We start from the raw sequence: 17,181 nt of genomic DNA, 5'->3' as shown, positions 1-17,181 counted from the left end.
ATAAAGAATATTTTACAAAATTAAAACACAAATTATGCCTTATGTCTCTTCTTCTTCTCGTGACATTCAGTCCATTCCATGATGAACAAAAAACTCGTGAATTAAGAGGTTATTTGGTATTATTATTAAAAATTAAAAAATATAAAAATTAAAATTTAGAAATAGAAATTAAAAACTAGAAATAGATGGAATCAAAGATAAGCAAAAGATAGAAAAAAAAATTTATTAAATTATTAAATTCTATAAAAGATAAAAATGACTTATGTAACTTATAAAAATAAAAATAAAAAATTGTACTACCATAATAAAATGCAAATAATTATTACCGAACACTTACAATTTCGAAAAATTTATGGCTGTTGCAACTTGCGAGGTCTGATTTCAATTCCAGTCTGGCAAAAAGTTTATGCTCCAGTCCTCGGGTCCCGGAAAATTTATGATCCAAGAAAATTCTCACCGGCAAGGATACTCTATTTCAAAGAACGAACACCCATCTTGGATCATGGTCAGGAAATAAAATCCCTATGAATTCTATTAATGCCCTTCTAATTTAGTTTGAAATTCTGCGTTGTGGCATGACCGCAGATTTCTTTCTCCAGATGAAGCATGACTGACAGTGAATGTTGCAGAAAGGTGGTCAAAAAAACAAAAAACCTGTGTTTGGTCAAGATTTATAATACTAATACAAATTTAAAACTTAATTAAAAATACTTAATTTTATCTTTAAATTAAATAATATTATAATAATACACATTTAAAAAATTACAATAATAGAAATAAAATTTATTATAATTATTTTTACTTAATTGTACTACTTTCAAATTTTACTTTACAATAAAAAATTTATTGGATATTACAATTGAAAAATAGTACAATTATTTTGTAATTGGTTTTATTATTATTTTTTAAAATTTATGCATATTTCTCTTAATTATATTTAAATTCATATGATCATTTAATTTTGATTTTAATTTAAAAGTGTATAAAATGAATAATTTAATTTATAAAAACTATGTCTGGATATTAAAATTTCTGACAACAGGTTGTCAAAATAACTGAAAATCATTAAATATCATTTTCAATTTTCCAAAAAATAGCAGAAAATTGGTAACAAAGACAGAAAATAAACAACATAAATAAATGCGCTTTTTTCTAATATGTTTCTTTAACCATGGTCGTCCATGGAGAAATAGAAATAGAAAATAGAAAATAATAATAATACCAAATAGACCTTAAACTTATCAAAAAGCAACTTATCGAAAGCAACTTATTTCCAATTAGGAAAGTGGCCTCAACTACAGAGGGAGCTGATATTCTGAAATACAAAGTAAAGTCTTTCCTTTCTTCGTATCTTAGCCTCCCGTTGATGTAGGATGAGTATGTTCGGTCTAGTCCTATGGTTAATCCTCAAACAAGCACATACACGTAAACACTGTAATTTAAGAATTCAATCAACCCAAACGTAAACATCATGAATTATGTTATGATTTACATGTTGTAAGGATTTTGAAAAGGTGTATGATTTATCCAGAAATTAAGTCCCAAGTGTTCCTTCACCAAAGAATCAAGTTTTATGCGGAAAAGATGTTATGTCAAAGTTCAAGAATGCAAGTTCTACGTTAGCAACTTAATATTCTCACGATTGATATTAGCAAGTGATAATAATATTAAAAACTCAAGGTTCAAGTGGTCTTTAGTCACCTAAACTCAGGCCTCAATCGCCTAAAGATTTTAGAATCTGAATTTATGAACTAGCAATAGCAATTCAGTCGACTGAACCTATGCCTTCAGTTGCCTAAACACACACGGGATTTTGAGAAAATTCAGCGATTCAAGTGGGCTACTTTAATAAGGGTTGTTGGGCTTCAAGCAAAGATTCACAATCAAGCAAGGGCTTAACAAGCTTACCCAAAAAAATCATTGGATGACTTGAAGTTGTTCACCACGAGCTTAGATCACGCTCCAAGTCCTTCGAACAAGCTTTGAACACAATGATTGAGTGGATAGGGTTGTGTAGAGGGAAGAGCTCATGCGGGTGTACACCACAAAAAACAAGGTTATTAGTGAAAGTTTAAAATTTGTTGCTATATTTGAGGTTACTAATACTTATTAGTGACGAATTTAAAAGTGTCACTAATAATGGAGTATTTTTTAAAATTGGTGTGATACCAAGAGAGGGAGCGAATTGGGTTTTAAAACATTTTGACTAAATTAAACATTTACACCGATTCATCACATATCATATGTGACGACGTGCTTAATTTCCACTTTTTTTTTTTTAAATCAATGTCACAATTCCCAACTCAGCAGGTCATAATACTCCTAGACCCGTGGGTACCAGGGATAAATCAAAGCACAACACGGAAGCCTAAACAGTAGGAAACATATATTCACAATGTTGTAAATACAAACATCCATCATATTATTACAAATACCAGAGTCACTATATCCACAGTATTTCCATATATATACAACCCAAAAATAAGATCTAGGGACATTTCCCCAAAATCTAACTGTCCCTACAAAAACTTACCCTTCATAAAGAGCAGATAAACAACTCAGCTCAACGGGACTTTTCCCGCTTTCCTATCTGAGGCTCTTGAAAGTTTATAAAATTTAAAGGTGAGACACCTCTCGGTAAGGGAAATAAACTAATAATAGTATGTGGCAACATGAGTAAACTGTGTTATACGTATCCCATACATAACATATCCAGTAACTGTTTTTTCAAATCTAAGAAAACATATACATATCAAATCATGGCAGAACATATAGCATTTTCATAAGCATATTTCATCTCATATAATAATAATAACATAAAAACATTTCTGGTAGGTTAGTTGGTTGTTGACATGTATTACCTCCACATAACTAGGTTGTGTGGTACAAAGGCGGGACCTGGCAATGGTTGGCCAACCAGTACTAAGTCAAACATACAGTCTGTAAGTCCGATGGGCTTGCTTGACCTGGTTCGTACACCAAGGGCGATCACACACTCTTCTTAAAAGCCACATCGACCATCCAATCTCACACCACTCCGTACAGCGACGTTAACACAAATATCATGATCACGAAAACCATGGACACATAGCAACGGTATCGTGCAAGTGTTAGCCTAGACCAAACCAATCAGGTTCTGATATCTTATAACATATACTAAACTGTGATACATAGATATCTTGTATCATTTATTTTCACATTAATCATATCATTTTGCGTATAAATGTGTATCGTGAAAATCATCGGCCCGTACGTCGGTATTACACATTTTATCATAGCACAGCCCATAAGCCGGCAAATCATAGCACAACCCGTACGCTAGCAAATCACATCATAGCACGGCCCGTACGCCAGCAAACCACATCATAGCATGGCCTATATGCCGGCAAACATAGCACAACCCGTACGCTGGAAAATCACATCATAGCACGACCCGTATGCCGGCAAACATAGCACAGCCCGTACGCTGGCAAAACAAATCATAGCACGACCCGTACGCCGGCAAATCACATCATAAAAATCTTGGCCTGTGCACTGGTTTTCCCAATATAAAAATCCGTATCATAATCACAATTCCAGAAAACAGTATCTCATAACATTTTATACTCATGCCACACTGAACATATTTTCCACATATTGAACATACCATCATTTTAACCGTATATCCCAAATATAAATCATATACATATATACATATAAACATATTTTCTTTCCAAAAATCAAGTGCTATAAATATACATACATTTTTCATAAGATACTTGTAGTAACCGGGAAAAAAAATAAAATAAAAAAAAATATATAATAATAAAATAAAATTAATTAATTAAATTAACAAGTAAAATGAATAGTATGATAAGGAAAATATATATATATATATATATATATATGTATATATATAAGTAAGTTATTATGATATGCATTTAATATAAAGGTTAAAGGTATATATATATATATATATATATACATATATATATATATAGAAAGTGGAAAGCTTCTTCAAGAAGCTTACTTGGATTTTTTTTGGAAGTGCTCTCTCTCTCTCTCTCCTACGACTCTCTCTCTCTTCGATTCCGGGCTAGTTTTACGCCGGATCGACAAACCGAAGCCACCACGACGCTCCTAACGAAGTTCTCTACAAGTCTGCCGGAGCGGATCGTCAGGGAAACGAAGTTGGATTTCATCCCAAATCCATGGTAAGGCTTTATATTCAATATTTGGATTTTTGACAGTTGAAGAAAGTGATATACGCGTAAAAATACTGAACTTTAATATTAAAAATTTTCAGTTCCAGGGTATTAATTGGGAACGTTGGGAATTATCCCTAAGTTGAGGTAAGACTTTTTAAGTCGAATTTGACTTAGTGGTAGCTATAGAAAATGTTGTACGTACGAAAATACTAAACTTTAATTCTGCGAGTTTTCATTTTCAGGGTGTTGAGTTGAGAACCTTGTAGGTACGGGGAAGATTTCTTAGGGGCTTTTCAGGAATCAGGTAAGGGGATAAACTAAGCTAGTTTTGTTTTGAGAAAATGTATGTATATATATGTAGCATCTGGTTTCAGGAAAAATAAATATATTTATATATATGATTTATATTTGAAAAATACTGTTTAAATAATGATATGTTGAATACGCAGAAAATTTGTTTAGTGTGGCATGAGTATAAAAATGTTGTGAAATACTGTTTTTTTTTTTTTTGGAATAGGGAGGATATGGATTTCTATGATGGAAAATCGGCGTACGGGCTGAGATATTTTTATATGTATATGTGATTTACCGGCGTATGGGCCGTGCTATGTGGATGAGATTTGCCGGCGTACGGACCGTGCTATGTGATTTGCTGGCGTACGGGCCGTGCTATGTGATTTGCCAGCGTACGGGCTGTGCTATGTGATTTACCGGCGTACGGGCCGTGCTATGTTTGCCAGCGTATGGGCTGTGCTATGTGATTTGCCGGCGTACGGGCCGTGCTATGTTAAAATGTGTAATACCAGCGTACGGGCCGATGATTTTCATGATACACGTATATATGTGAAATGATATGATTGATGTGAAAATAAATGATATGAGATATTTATGTATCACGATTTTAGTTTATGTATATGATATCAGAACCTGGTTGGCTTGGTCTAAGCTAGCACTTGCACGATACCGTTGCTATGTGTCCATGGTCCTCGTGATCATGATATCTGTGTTAATGCCGCTGTACGGAGTGGTGTGAGATTGGATGGTCGATGTGGTTATTTTCAAGAAGTGTGCTGTTATCGCCCCTGGTGTACGGACCAGTCTGGGTAGACCCATCGGACCTACAGACTACTGTTTGACTTGGCAGTGGTCGGCCAACCATTGTCAGGTCCCACCTTCGGGCCACACAACCCAGTCATGTGGGGGTAATACATGACAACAGCCAGCTAACCTACTAGGATTGTTTTTATGTTATTATTATTATGATATGAGATGAGAAATGTTTATGAAAATGCAGTATGTTCTGCCATGTTTTGATATGCATATGTTTTCCCAGATTTGATAAATAGTATTGAATATGTTATGTATGGTATATGTAGAACATAGAATACTCATGTTGCCACACACTAGTATTAGTTTATTTCCCTTACTGAGAGGTGTCTCACCCCTAAATCTTATACATTTTTCAGGAGCCCCTGATAGGAGAGCGGGAAAAGCCCCGCTGATCTAGATCAGTTGTTTGCCCTATTTGGAAAGGTAAGTTTTTGGTAGGGACAGTTAGGTTTTCTGGGGATTGTCCCTAGATTTCATTTTTGAGATGTATATACTGTGAGATAGTAATGGTAGTGACTCTAGTATGTGTTATGCACATTATGATGAGATGTATATGATTTTATACTTTCTGCTGCATAAGCTTCTGCTGTATGTTTTTTTATATCCCTGGTGCCCACGGGCCCAGGTGGATTGTGACCTGCTGAGTTGGAATGTATGATGTGATGATAATTTATTTATATAAAAAAAAATATATGTGAAAAAGTAGCAGGTCGTTACAGTTGGTATCAGAGCCTAGGTTGTTAAGTTCTGTAAACTTTAGAGTGTAGCAGGAACAATACCAGAGTTTAGGAACTGATTTGAGATTTTGTTCTACAGTCTAGAGGCAGGACTTCCGTGGTAGTTTCTGTGTTTTTCCTGGGGTGACGATTTCAGGAAAACCATAGTAAGCTATTGTCGGGTTGTGTTCCTAGAATGTAGGACTGGGGATTAACAATGAGTTAGAAATGTTGAGATGAGTGGTGAGGATAGGTGGGTAAATTATGAGGATAGGATTATTGAATTGCAACTGCTATTTTCCAGGATGGATCTAGAAGGAAATAGTGCTCATGCAAGTGGCAGTGATGGAGCAGGACCATCAGGTGCAGTTAGGACCGACTCTGATGCGGTATTACGTAGCGTGGCTCAGCAGGTTATGGCTGAGATTGCTAAAAACTCGAGGGAGCAGAGTGGTCCATCTACAGGCCATGGGTGCACTATAGAGAAATTTACAAAGATGAATCCTCCGGCGTTCTCAGGTGGAGTTGATCCTGTAGCTGCTGAGAACTGGATGCAGGAGATTGAGAAAATCTTGGTTGTGCTGCAATGTACTGAGGAACAGAGGGTCCTCTTTGCCACCTATAAATTGACAGGAGAGGCTGAGAGGTGGTGGACTACGGTGAGACTATTAGAGCAGCAGAGGGTGACTCCAATAGCTATGACATGGAACCGGTTTAAAGATCTGTTCTTTGACAGATATTTTCCAGCTACTGTGAGGGAGGCTAAGGTAGAAGAGTTCCTGAGTCAGAAGCAGGGACAGCTATCCATCCAGCAGTACGCAACACGTTTTATCGAGCTCTCTCGATTCGCCCCATACATTGTTCCTGATGAGGTGAAGAAGGCGAGGCAGTTTGAGAGAGGCTTGAGGCGGAGTATATTTAGGCAGGTGGTGGTGCTACGGATCCAGGACTTCGCTGAGTTGGTCGACAGGGCGGCCTTGGCAGAGATTGGTGAGCGTCTTGATGCAGATGGGCCGGGACAGAGGAAGAGATCTGCATCTACAAGCTACCAGCAGGGTCACAGGCCGAGTCAGTGGAGGAGAGGTAATCATGGTAGAAGGCGGAGACAGGAGACGGGAGGACGCCAGGTGCAGACAGGGCAGGGTCCTCCAGTTTGTCAGACTTGTGGTAGGAGACACTGGGGAGAGTGTCGAGTTGGTGGTGTAGTGTGCTACCGCTGTGGTAGATCGGGACATATAGTGCGAGATTGTCCTACCCCGCTAGATGCAGCTCCGGTGTGCTATCGCTGCGGTAGATCGGGGCACATGGTACGAGACTGCCCTACTCCACCAGATGCAGTTCCAGCTCCTAGACTATACCGGGAAGGTTATCAGGCACCACGGGGGGGCCAGCAGAGGAATACGGCTCCAGCCAGGGTGTTTACTCTGACGCCGGGTGAGGCTGAGGCGTCAGGTGACGTGGTGACAGGTATGGTCATTATGCTTTCTTTTAAAGTTATTGCATTATTTGATTCAGGAGCTACACACTCGTTTGTGTCCTTGGGGTGTATTAAATTATGTGAGGCTGAAACACAATCATTAGATGTTGAACTGTTGGTATCTGCACCGACTGGGTCGGTAGTGAGGTGTGGTAGGGTACTCCGCGACTGCCCAGTAGAGATTCAGGGGAAAACATTGTCTGCTGATTTGATAGTGTTAGACATGCATGGGTTTGACGTTATATTTGGCATGGATTGGCTAGCAACTAATTTTGCCAGCATAGATTGTCGTGCACGAGAGGTGATATTTAGACTCCCGGGGGAAGCAGAATTCAAGTTTGTAGGGTCGCATGTACAATCCCCGCCTCGGCTAGTTTCAGCTATTCAGGCCAGGAGACTACTGCTGAGTGGTTGTCAGGGGTTTGTGGCGGTTGTGAAAGAGATGTCTGAGAATGAGTCGAAACTTGTAGCACCTTTGTAGTGAAGGAGTTTGTGGATGTTTTTCCAGATGAGTTACCAGGCTTGCCACCTGACTGTGAGGTGGATTTCTCTATTGATCTACCTCCTGGTACAGCGCCGATTTCTAAAGTACCTTATCGAATAGCGCCAGTGGAGTTAGCAGAATTGAAAAATCATTTGCAAGATCTGCTAAATAAGGGCTTCATACGGCCCAGTGTATCTCCGTGGGGAGCTCCAGTTTTATTTGTGAAAAAGAAAAACCGGACTATGAGGATGTGTATAGACTATAGGAAGATAAATAAAGTGACAATCAAGAATAGGTATCTTCTACCCCGTATCGATGATTTGTTTGACCAGCTCCAAGGTACACGGGTGTATTCGAAGATTGACCTCAGATCTGGCTATCATCAGGTGAAGGTGAAAGCAGAAGACGTCTCAAAGACGGCCTTCAGGACTAGGTATGGGCATTACAAGTTTCTAGTGATGCCGTTTGGTTTGACGAATGCTCCTGCGGTATTTATGGACTTGATGAATAGAGTTTTCCACCAATACCTAGACCAGTTTGTTGTTGTTTTTATTGATGATGTACTGGTCTATTCTAGAAACTATGAGGAGCATGAGACGCACTTGAGGCAAGTTTTGCAGACACTTTGGGAAAAGAAGTTGTACGCCAAGTTCAGTAAATGTGAATTTTGGCTGGAGAAGGTCGTGTTCTTGGGGCATGTTGTATCTGGAGACGGTATTTCTGTGGATCCTAGCAAGATTGAGGCTGTAGTGAATTGGGCTAGACAGAGAAATGTCCACGAGATCAAGAGTTTCTTGGGGCTAGCAGGCTATTACCGTCTTTTTGTTGAGGGATTCTCAGCTTTGTCAGGGCCTTTAACACGACTGATGAGGAAGAATGTCAGATTTGAGTGGGATGATAGCTGTGAGCAAAGTTTTCATAAGCTGAAGCAGAGACTAGTCACAGCACCAGTGTTGATCATTCCGTCTTGGGGTGAGGGGTATACCATTTACAATGATACGTCCTTGAAAGGACTTGGCTGTGTATTGATGCAGCATGGCAGGGTAGTGGCGTATGCATCCAGGCAGTTGAAAGATTATGAGAAGAACTACCCTACCCATGATCTTGAGTTGGCTGCAGTGGTACACGTACTGAAGATTTGGAGGCATTACCTGTACGGTGAGCAGTGTGAGATCTTCTCTGACCATAAAAGTTTGAAGTATTTCTTTATGCAGAAAGAACTGAATATGAGGCAGAGAAGGTGGTTGGAGCTGATTAAGGATTTTGATTGTACCATCAGTTATCACTTAGGGAAAGCAAACGTGGTAGCTGATGCGTTGAGCATGAAATCGAGGGAGCCAGTGTTGGCGGCTATGGGGATCCAGCATCCGATCATAATGGATCTGGAGAGACTCGGCATAGAGTTGGTGGAGAGTGATCTCCCAGTATGTATTGCCAGCCTAGTGGTACAGCCTACCCTGCAGGAGAGAATTAAAGCTGCCCAAAAAAAAGATCCAGAGCTAGTGGAGGTGATAGACAAAGTACAAAGTGGGCAGGGGGAGGAGTTCAGTATCGCAGATGACGGAGCTTTGCGGTTCCGTTCCAGATTATGTATTCCTGCCGATACTGAGATCAGCAAGACTATTCTAGAGGAGGCTCACAGATCTTTGTATACATTTCATCCCGGTAGTACGAAGATGTACAGAGATCTGCGAGAGTCATACTGGTGGAGTGGTATGAAGAGAGAGATTGCCGAGTATGTAGCGCAGTGTTTGACGTGCCAGCAGGTAAAGGCTGAGCACCAGAGACCGACAGGGCAGTTGCAGCCGTTATTCATCCCGGAGTGGAAGTGGGATCACATATCGATGGACTTTGTGTTAGGACTGCCGACGGCGTTACATGGTCATAATGCCATCTGGTTGATTGTTGATCGATTAACGAAGACCGCCCACTTTATTCCCATCAAGATCAGCTACTCCCTCAGCCGTTTAGCGGAGATTTACATTTAGGAGGTAGTACGTTCTCATGGGGTGCCTGTATCTATTGTGTCGGATCGAGACCCACGATTCACATCACGATTTTGGAGGAGTCTGCAGGAGGCTCTGGGGTCTTAGTTATCGTTTAGTATGGCATTCCATCCTCAGTCAGACGGGAAGATTGAGAGGATGATACAGATATTAGAGGAAATGCTCAAAGCGTGTGTACTAGACTTTGGGGGTAGTTGGACCAAGTTCATGCCATTAGTAGAATTTTCGTATAATAACAGTTATCAGTCTAGCATTAGCATGGCACCATTTGAGGCTCTGTACGATAAGAGATGTCGTTCTCCATTGTTTTGGGATGAAGTGGGTGAGCGGCGAGTAGTGGGGCCAGAGCTGGTTCAGCAGGCATGTGATAAAGTTCGTCTTATCAGGGACAAGATCAGTGCAGCTCAGAGTCGACAGAAGAGTTATGCCGACCATCGCCGCAGGAATTTAGAGTTTGACGTAGGTGATCACGTATTTTTGAAGATAGCTCCGATGAAAGGGGTTATGCGATTTGGGAGGAAGGGTAAACTTAGTCCTAGGTTTATCGGTCCATTTGAAATTCTAGATAAAGTGGGACTGGTAGCCTACAGGCTAGCTTTGCCACTTGTATTGTCCAGTATTCACAACGTATTTCATGTTACTATGTTGAGGAAATACGTCCCAGACCCTTCTCATGTCATCAATTATGATGAGTTGTAGCTTAGTGATTCACTGGGATATGAAGAGGTACCAGTACAGATTCTGGATAGGAAAGTGCAAAAGCTACGTAACAGGACGATTCCTCAAGTAAAAGTCTTATGGAGGAATCATGCAGTAGAAGAGGCTTCTTGGGAGTCTGAGGAGCAGATGAAGTAGAGGTATCCACATTTATTTTAAGAAGTCTGAGTGAATAAATGTAAATAGTTAAGTAGTTTTCTGTTGCAGGTATATGTAATGGTTGAATAGAGTAGTACTTTAGTTTTGGGAGAATGGTTTTCTTTTGTATATGTAATCTTCCAAGACTCGAAATGTAACCATGGTATTCCTCCGCCATAAGTGAGGGTAGGAAATAAAATGAGTAGACCCTTTTTCCTAATTAAAGGATGGCGAGTTACGAAAATAGTAAATTTTGAGGACGAAATTCTTTTAAGGGAGGAGGAATGTAGTAACCGGGAAAAAAAATAAAATAAAAAAATATATATAATAGTAAAATAATAAAATAAAATTAATTAATTAAATTAACAAGTAAAATGAATAGTATGATAAGGAAAATATATATATATATATGGGTGTGTGTGTGTGTGTGTGTGTGTATATATATATATAAGTTATTATGATATGCATTTAATATAAAGGTTACAGTTATATATATATATATATATATATATATATATATATATATATATATATATAAAGTGGAAAGCTTCTTTAAGAAGCTTACTTGGATTTTTTTTGGAAGTGCTCTCTCTCTCTCTCTCTCTCTCCTACGACTCTCTCTCTCTTCGATTCCGGGCTAGTTTTACGCCGGATCGACAAACCGAAGCCACCACGACGCTCCTGACGAAGTTCTCTACAAGTCTGCCGGAGCGGATCGTCAGGGAAACGAAGTTGGATTTTATCCCAAATCCATGGTAAGGCTTTATATTCAATATTTGGATTTTTGACAGTTGAAGAAAGTAATATACGCGTAAAAATACTGAACTTTAATACTGGAAATTTTCAGTTCCAGGGTATTGATTGGGAACGTTGGGAATTATCCCTAAGTTGAGGTAAGACTTTTTAAGTCGTATATGACTTAGTGGTAGTTATAGAAAATGTTGTACGTACGAAAATACTAAACTTTAATTCTGCGAGTTTTCATTTTCAGGGTGTTGAGTTGAGAACCTTGTGGGTACGGGGAAGATTTTTTTAGGGGCTTTTCAGGAATCAGGTAAGGGGATAAACTAAGCTAGTTTTGTTTTGAGAAAATGTATGTATATATATGTAGCATCTGGTTTCAAGAAAAATAAATATATTTATATATATGATTTATATTTGAAAAATGCTGTTTAAATAATGATATGTTGAATACGTAGAAAATTTGTTTAGTGTGGCCTGAGTATAAAAATGTTGTGAAATACTGTTTTTTTTTTTTTTGGAATAGAGACGATATGGATTTCTATGATGGAAAACCGGCGTACGGGCCGAGATATTTTTATATGTATATGTGATTTGCCGGTGTATGGGCCGTGCTATATGGATGAGATTTGCCGGCGTACGGGCCGTGCTATATGATTTGCCGGTGTACGGGCCGTGCTATGTGATTTGCCAGCGTACGGGCTGTGTTATGTGATTTGCCGGCGTACGGGCCGTGCTATGTGATTTGCCAGCGTACGGGCTGTGCTATGTGATTTGTTGGCGTACGGGCCGTGCTATGTTTGCTAGCATACGGGCTGTACTATGTGATTTGCTGGCGTACGGGCCGTGCTATGTTAAAATGTGTAATACCAGCGTACGGGCCGATGATTTTCATGATACACGTATATATGTGAAATGATATGATTGATGTGAAAATAAATGATATGAGATATTTATGTATCACGGTTTTAGTATATGTATATGATATCATAACCTGGTTGGCTTGGTCTAGGCTAGCACTTGCACGGTACCGTTGCTATGTGTCCATGGTCCTCGTGATCATGATATCTGTGTTGACGCCTCTATATGGAGTGGTGTGAGATTGGATGGTCGATGTGGTTATTTTCAAGAAGTGTGCTGTTATCGCCCCTAGTGTACGGACCAGTCTGGGTAGACCCATCGGACCTATAGACTACTGTTTGACTTGGCAGTGGTCGTCCAACCATTGTTAGGTCCCACCTTCGGGCCACACAACCTAGTCATGTGGGGGTAATACATGACAACAGCCAGCTAACCTACCAGGATTGTTTTTATGTTATTATTATTATGATATGAGATGAGAAATGTTTATGAAAATGCAGTATGTTCTGCCATGTTTTGATATGCATATGTTTTCCCAGATTTGATAAACAGTATTGAATATGTTATGTATGGTATATGTAGAACATAGAATACTCATGTTGCCACACACTAATATTAGTTTATTTCCCTTACTGAGAGGTGTCTCACCCCTAAATCTTATACATTTTTCAGGAGCCCCTGATAGGAGAGCAGGAAAAGCCCCGCTGATCTAGATCAGTTGTTTGCCTTATTTGGAAGGGTAAGTTTTTGGTATGGACAGTTAGATTTTCTGAGGATTGTCCCTAGATTTCATTTTTGAGATGTATATACTGTGAGAGAGTAATGGTAGTGACTCTGGTATGTGTTATGCACATTATGATGAGATGTATATGATTTTATACTTTCTGCTGCATAAGCTTCTGCTGTATGTTTTGTTATATCCCTGGTGCCCACGGGCCCAGGTGGATTGTGACCTGCTGAGTTGGAATGTATGATGTGATGATAATTTATTTATATAAAAAAAAATATATGTGAAAAAGGAGCAGGTCGTTACAATACTAACTTAGTTTATCCCCTTACTTGGCTACCGAGAAAGCTCCCAAAACAATCTAGTCTAACTCCCGTAGGATTTCCTAACCAATACCCTGAAATTGAAAATTCCCAGTATTAAACTTTAGTATTTCCATGCATACATCATTTCCTATAACAATTGCAAGACCAAATACAACTTAAAAAGTCTTATCTTAACTCCGGGATGATTTCTAACTCGCTTTAACCAACGATCCACTCTGGCAAATTTAGAGAGAACTTCTCCAAGAGCGTCGTGGTGACTTCAGATTGTCGATCCAGCGTAAAACTGACCCGGAATCGAAGAGAGAGAGAGAGAGAGAGTGCTAGGAGAGAGAGAGGAGCGCTGAAAATGACAAAATATCCCAGCTTTCCACTATTTATACTGCCAGAGATGTCGACGAATCCTTCAGTAAATTCGTCGACGAAGCCTTGTGTCCGTCGACGAAATTCAAAGCAGCCCAAACCACCTCTCGGTATTTCCTCGTCGACGAAGCCCTGTGTTCGTCGATGAAATCTTGTGTTCGTCGACGAAATCCTTAAAGCCTTCATCGACGAAACCCTATGTTCATCAACAAAGCTTGACAGCTTTCCTTCTGTTCCTATTTCTATTTTTCCTCCCTCTTTATTATCTAAATTCCACCTTTTATTCAGGTCGTTACATTATATCCCATTTAATGTATACGCGTGTATGTAAAATAATTTTAATAGTGAAAGTAAACATACACATGTGCAGTATATCTTATTTAAATCAAATGTGTATATGCAAATAATTATGACATTAAACAAATATTCATACACATGCTGAAATTTAAGTGTAGGAATTTAAATAAGATAGAGAAAGAATGACACACATATTTGTTAACGAGGTTTGGTCAATACTGCCTACGTCCTCGCTTTGGGCATACCCCCCAAGGATTCCACTAAATCTGCTCACTTAAATGAGCAGAGCAGAAGCCGTTTACATCCTTTCCTTACAGGGTTAGGAAAACCCTAATTCAATTTTCAGACTGAACAGAATTTGTGACGACCTGCTTAATTTCCTCATTTTCTTTTTATATTAAAAAATCACAACCCTCAACTCAACAAATCATAATCCACTTGGACCCGTGGGTACCAGGGATACATCAGAACACATAACGGAAGCCTAAGTAGTAGGAAACATACAATCACAATATTATAAGTACGAAAAACATCCATCACATTACCATAAATACCAGAGTCACTATATCCACTGTATTTCAGTATATACATCCCAAAAACAAGATCTAGGGACATTTCCCATAAAATCCAACTGTCCTTACTAAAACTTACCCTTCAAAGAGGGCAGATAAACAACACTAAATCAGAGGGGCTTTTCCCGCTCTCCTATCAGGGGCTCCTGAAAAGTTTATAAATTTTTGAGGTGAGACACCTCTCAATAAGAGAAATAAACTAATATCAGTATGTGGCAATATGAGTATTCAATAACTATTTTTTCAAATCTGGGAAAACATATATATCATCAAAATATGGCAGAACATACTGCATTTTCATAAACATATTTCATCTCATATGATAATAATAATAATAATAATAATAATAATACAAAAACATTCCTAGTAGGTTAGTTGGTTGTTGTCATGTATTATCTGTCACGCCCCGAACCAGCAGGTAGGTCTCGGGTGTGAATAAAGTAACCTAACCTCTCTCTGTATCAATTTAAAATATACATGATACGATACAAAAGAGGGTCCGACCCCGTGGGGTGAACGGATGCCCACATACATACACAGAACCATCCATACTCATCCAAAATACGCAGCGAAATACGGTCTTTTATACATAACCAATATCATACTAGAGTCTATACAAGCTAGGATATACATTCCCATAATACAATCATACCCCAGGTGTCTACAAAAACCATCTCGACAACCTGGATACTAAAACTCGTACCCAATAGGTACTAGCAATAGCTAAACGACATCCCTCGCTTCCGGACGCTAGGCTGCTAGTTTCAGCTACCCGAAGGACTTGAAAAACATTTATATATGTTCGGGGTGAGACACCTCTCAGTAAGGAAGAAAACACGTTATATCAGTGTGTGGCATACCAGTGTTATTTTACATACTTCTTAACACTATAAAATACTATACAGTTCGAAACATTTCCATACAGTTTCATACATATACATACAGTTCCATACAGTTCCAGTATTTTCATAAAAACCATTCCAGTACATACGATACCAAAAACATACGGTTAATGTCATCACACTAGTTCGCAACTACACAAGGTCACCTCGTCTTACAGCGATTACATTACTACATACGCAACTACGTTGCAACGACCGAGGCCCACAGTGATTATATTACTCCATATGCAACTATACAAAGTCACCTCGTCTCACAGCGATTACATTGCTATATACGCAACTATGCTGCGACGACCAAGGCCCACAGTGATTACATTGCTCCATACGCAACTACACAAGGTCACCTAGTCTCACATCGATTACATTGCTATATACGCAACTACAATGCGACGAATCAGGCCCAATAGTGATTACATTGTTACATACGGTGTAGAACACACCCTTCGGTGACCAGCCGAAACATACTGGTGATATTTCACACCCCGAATATAGAGCCGGCCACTCTCACCCACGGTAGTTAACCGATACATGGTAGTTTTATAAATCCCTGGAATCATTTTGGAACTCACGTTCCTATACATTTCAGCGTACGGTAATTAGCAGCCACATAGCTATTTTACAAATACCTAGAACAAATACATATAACCATACATACCACACTTATTTGGTTTACGACAAATCATATCACTTACAATTGCAAGTATACAGTTAATGCAAATATGGATTACGGTCACCTCAATAATACCATTTTAACATAACCAACGGTTTCCAAAACAAAGTAGAGGTGATACCCAAAATCCCCAATTTTTCCTGAAAACTGTAACCCGAAAATTTCATATTTTTACCTAATAGATTTTCCCAAATTAGTTACCAAAACATACATACGATCGTAGCCTACAAGCTCACCGATCCTGATTTCAAAAATGAACTGATATAAACAGAATCCCCTTACCTTAACCCGAAATCCAACTACGAACTCTACGGTCCCCAAAACTATGAACCGAGACTCCAAAACCTACAAACCACAGTACAGTACATGCTTACAATCCGTACTACAATCAGAAATGAAATCGAGCCTTACCTTGATTTTAGCCCGAAACCCGAAATCCTTCGAAACGAGATTCCAATCCGCAAAAACTTAGAGAATCCTTCACTGATCCTCACAGTAACTTTGGATTTGCGATTCAGGCGACAAACTATAAATCAATCGAGGAGAGAGAGAGAGAGAGAATTTCCAAAACTTAACAACTAAGCAACCCTAAAAATCTTTTAAAGGCCCTTTGACCCGAGCGATTTCGTCAATGAGATGGCGTCCAACGATTTCATCGACCAACTTTGATATTTCAATTTTTCAAACCTCTCGGCTTTCACTTGTCGACGAGCCTCTGAATTTCGTCGACGAGAAGCCTTCAACCTTCGTCGACGAATTATGGCCTCGTCGAGGAAGTTTGTACAATTCCATTTTTACCCCTCTTTTACATAATAAACCCATATATCACGGTTCAGTTTCTTACATTACCCCCACATGACTGGGTTGTGTGGCCTGAAGGCAGGACCTGA

General features: G+C 39.1%; 1 protein-coding gene across 1 annotated transcript in view; it reads right to left on the bottom strand.

Annotated features, from left to right (window-relative positions):
- Positions 1 to 17,181, bottom strand: part of LOC131144020 (uncharacterized) — a 32,744-nt gene that overhangs the window by 382 nt on the left and 15,181 nt on the right. The window lies entirely within an intron of this gene.

Source organism: Malania oleifera, chromosome 12 (genome assembly GCF_029873635.1).
Source record: "Malania oleifera isolate guangnan ecotype guangnan chromosome 12, ASM2987363v1, whole genome shotgun sequence".
Lineage (NCBI taxonomy): Eukaryota > Viridiplantae > Streptophyta > Magnoliopsida > Santalales > Ximeniaceae > Malania > Malania oleifera.
The sequence above is the reverse complement of the archived record's forward strand: the minus strand, read 5'-3'. Positions and strand labels throughout refer to the sequence as shown.